The sequence below is a fragment of the Rhopalosiphum maidis genome, chromosome 2 (genome assembly GCF_003676215.2).
Source record: "Rhopalosiphum maidis isolate BTI-1 chromosome 2, ASM367621v3, whole genome shotgun sequence".
NCBI classification, from domain to species: Eukaryota; Metazoa; Arthropoda; class Insecta; order Hemiptera; family Aphididae; genus Rhopalosiphum; species Rhopalosiphum maidis.
Window position 1 is genome coordinate 76,543,368 of NC_040878.1, and position 4,924 is coordinate 76,548,291.

A 4,924-nucleotide genomic window follows, 5' to 3' on the forward strand; every position below is an offset into this window, starting at 1 on the left:
TTGATATAATTACATTTTAGGAGTTGGGAAATAGTGTAAATGTTTTGTTAAAATATAGATCATAGTAATTATCAATTAACTTTACAATATGGTGCCATTATCAAAATTGTAATGTTAATCTAGTTTTTTTTTTTTTTTTGTAATCAGACCATTAGTTAAATAGTTCATAAAATTTATGACATGTAGTATATTTAGAATTTGAAAAAAAATTACATGATATGGTTTATTTACCATATAAATTTGATATATCCATTTGATATCATTTGTGTAATTACTATAATTTTAATAAAAGAAATGAAAAAATATATAGCATTAGGTAATGAATTACATATTAAATTTTAAACCATTAATAAACAATATCTAAAAGAGCACCTTAATATTTGAGAATATTAACAATCATTCTTATTTTACTTAGTTAATTTTTTACAATTATGTATTTTTATTCATAATTTAACAATTAAACACATTTTTTTCTATAACAAATAAACAAAAAATTCTTATCTATCTATATTATTTTTTATTAAATATTTTTAAGTTATCTTAAAACAATTTTGCGGTAATAGAAAATATCGTTCATTTTTGGATAAAATAAATTTCATTTGTATTTTAAACTATTTTGAATATATATAATAATACAAGATGATTCTTTTACCATAAAACACTTGTTATTCCAAAAGGTATTCATCTTTTTGAAAACATTTTTTTATATAGTTTCAAGTTGTTAAAAAACAACGTTTTTATTAAAAAATTATATTTTTAAATATTTTTTATCCTTATATATTTTTTTAAGATTTTTACTTTTTAGAATGACAACATAATTTAAATTTCATATTCCAAAGTAGAATAATTTTCTGAGTATTTTGATACATAAAAATCGAATTTAGGATGAGTAGTTTATGAGTTATAAGTATTTAAAGTTTAGATTAGCGGAGTAGTGGACAAACATTTTGCGGGGTACCCTCGTACCACTCCACTCTGCGCATCAAAACTTTAAATACTTATATCTCATAACTACTCGTCCTAAATTCGATTTTTATGTATCAAAATACTTAGAAAATTATTCTGCTTTTAAATATGAAATTTAAACTATGTTGTCATTCCAAAAAGTAAAAATCTTAAAAAAATATATAAGGATAAAAAATATTTAAAAATATAATTTTTTAATAAAAACGTTGTTTTTTAACAACTTGAAACTATGTAAAAAAAATGTTTTCAAAAACATGAATACCTTTTGGAATAACAAGTGTTTTATGATAAAAGAATTGCCCAGTATATAATAATGTGGAAATTAAAATAAACTAATGAGAATTAATTGAATACATAATATAACATATCGATATCTACAATTCAAAAGTAATTAATTAAGATTAAGAATATTATCATCCAGTAGCCACCATCATGTTTTCAGTAACAAGATATTTATATATTTGTAATTTGTATCCACGTCTCCACGATGTACCTACATCGTGTTTGTATCCTATATTCCTATCAATATAATTGAATAAAAATAACAAGAATATATTAGGGAAGTATCCAAACTTTAATTCTTCGTAATATTGTTTTATTTCAAATGGGTAAAAAGAATAAATACAAAAGTATAAAATATATTATGCATAATAAATGTTTTTTTTAATCGTAACATTTAATATTATTGTAAACTTAATTAGAAAAATTATATCTTTATAAAGAAATTTGTAAATTAGAATAAAGAACATAAAATAAAATTATACTTAGATTTTGGTTAATTTTAAATACACATTAATAATAAATAATAAGTATGTTATAGAAAAAATTATAAATATGGACAATGCATAATAATATGTAATAATAGGTAGGTGCCTAGTAATTACTTACATAATCCGGCTTATCATAATTCATTACAATTAATAATACTGATATATGATATTATATCCTTGAATAATTGGAAAATAAACAAGGGACGGTCATCAAGATAAGAGTATTTTAATTTTTAAACACTACCTATTTTAAGATTAAATTAGTAATTTTTAGTATTATATCTATTATCTATTAACTCGGTGACATAATTGTTACATATTTTAAACTAGGTAAGTACTTTTAATCTTAATGAATTAGAAGAAATTATTAGTTTTTTTTATATATAACTAGCGAAATAAAAAATGAATCAACCGCTATTTTCAAAAAATAAACTAGTGTAACTTATGTAATTACTTTAAAAAAATAATATATTTTGAGTAGGTAAAACCATGTCTACCTAGGTTTAGTGAAAAATTTAAAGAAAAAGTATATTCTTCATAGTAAATATCTATTTATAATAACCCAACTACCCATAATTGAAACATGATTTAGAAGTGTGTACTGAAGCAGTACCTACTAACTAATTATTATGCATTTAAACTAGGAAGGTAAGTAGGTAGGTACATTGTTTTAAATTAACCTCAACTCAGTGGTTTTGTAATTTGTGCTGAAGACATTAATCATACATAAAAAAAAAATATGCAGATGTGACAAGTTCATATATGATTATTTTACCTACCGTCCACCTAATCTAAGTATTAATTGGGTAAGTAAGTGGTAATGCATATACAGACTTCAGTTTTAAGCTATACTTACCGTACATTTTATATAGGATAATCTAAATAAAAAGGTCAATGTTTTTTTATTTATTCACAACAACGCGAATGCATTATTTTCAGAATATAATAATGAACTAAAATATGTTAAGAAATGGAAATTTGAAAAGAATTATCAGCAAATGAAGTCTGATTATGAAAATTGACTTACAGTATCAAATATTTAAAATCCTACTTGTGCCTTGTAGAGTTGTTTACCATATTTTAAACATTTCGAATCAGTAGTTAAAAAAATATTTAAAATGTTCGTGCACTTACCTTCCTAACTATGCAACATTTTATTTTTATATTAACTCTGTAATATTTTTAAATGAAAATTACAATAAAAGTATAGTTTTCCCTCAGTAAAATCTAAAAGTTATAACAGTAGGTAGATAGGTATTAATTTTTATTGAAGAAAAAAACGCATAGTCTTAATTCTTTAATAATCGGGAAAATATAGTGGATTCAGTGTGGCGGAGTCCCCTCTCCTACTATTATTTTTTGTATATTATTTAAACTATATTAAATGCTTACTAAGGATATTAGATTGAAACTAATTTTTAATTTATATTAATTTATTAAAATTGACCAAGTATTATTAGTAGGTACAACCTATATTAGACTAAACTTTACAACTATTTCATGTTTTATGTAACTAAGACTGACCACGACCATTCTCAATGTGTTACGTTTGATAACTCAAAACTTTTTCGTTCGAATTTTGTTTTAAATGCATAAATATTTTCAAAAAAATCACATTGTTAACAATTTTATTGTTTCTGAAATGGATCCGCGCCTAAAATATATAATAGGTAAAGTGTTGTAGAGTACAGTGCGGATTTAAGAGGGGACCCGAAGGGTCTGCACCGCTCGACAGTTATATTTGTAATGCCTTACATCAAATCCTAAATATTGTGTTTATAAAATTATATGATATGATATATATAATAATATGAAAAGTTGTATGCCCCCTCCCCAAAAAAAAAAAAAATTCTAGATCTGCCACTGATATAGAACTTCGCATAGTATTGGATTTATGGTTTCTACGCCAGTACGCCACATAACCTCTATTGACTCTATTATTTAATATTATTTAAGGTACCTATTAGAACATACTTTAATAAAAATAAATTAAATATCGAGATAAAATGCCACGAGATCATTTAATACAAGACAACATTCTGTATAAGATTAAGTATTAACTAAATATACAATCGTCTGAAATAGTCAGTTGGGAGCCATAAGTTATGTCTCATGCAAGAGCTGCACCGTTGCTGTTTTAGTACTTATATATTATGTATAAACGACGTACTTGGGATCAGATTTAAAAACGTGGGTACGGCACATATTAATCCTCGGAGAGATTAAAACTCATAATAATTATACTTTATGGTGAAGACCACTTTTCGGACTCTGTAGATGACAAATATTTCAAAATATTGTATAGAGTTCCTTAAGATAATTTAAACGTAATATTATTGTTTTCTCTCTTAGATAGTTATATCTGCGCGCAATATATTAGATACAATTTATTCACATAAGATCGTAGAATTTGGTTATGACTTTTGAGCAGGTAATTTGAAAATAAAATTTAATATTTTTAATTTTTTGATATAGATATCGGTTATAATTTTTATTATCATTTGATTTCATAATGTACTTTTTTAAATTTAAATGAATATTAGGAAAATATTGTTTTGAGACAATGAGACATACTGTTTAGATAAATCGATATTCCATACCCACATAAATGTTGTTTTTTATACAACTTTTATGACGGGTAATTACTAATTTTACTTTAAGATTATTAAAAAAAACATAAAAAAAAATGAATGATTTTGCACCAATGAATATTGTCCGCGTCTTACGTGGGCTAGAGAGAGAAAACAACAATAAACAGTGCGCTTACATCGTCTCGATTATTATAATATTCCTATATGATACCGAATCGTTGTTTTACACCATATAGACGTACAGTGGCGCCAATCTGATTTTAAATCGCTTACATATTTATCATGATAATTGACAATATATTGTTCGTTTTGAGCTTGAAACCTCGCCGTGTCGCGGAAAATCAAAATACCCAATTCCTACAATGTCCCGTCTGCACGGGACATCCACTCGATTAAAAATGCTCTGCGGGGCGTTTATCTCACTTTGATAAAAGTCAAAAGACCGGTGCCACGGCCATGCATACCTCAGCTGTCGCCACAGGCATACATGCACATAATATCATGATATCTATAATATATATGTGAAAATGGGCGATTCACAATTTATTGTATCCCGCAGCAACAGTGTACCGCATGAAAATAATCGAAACGATATGA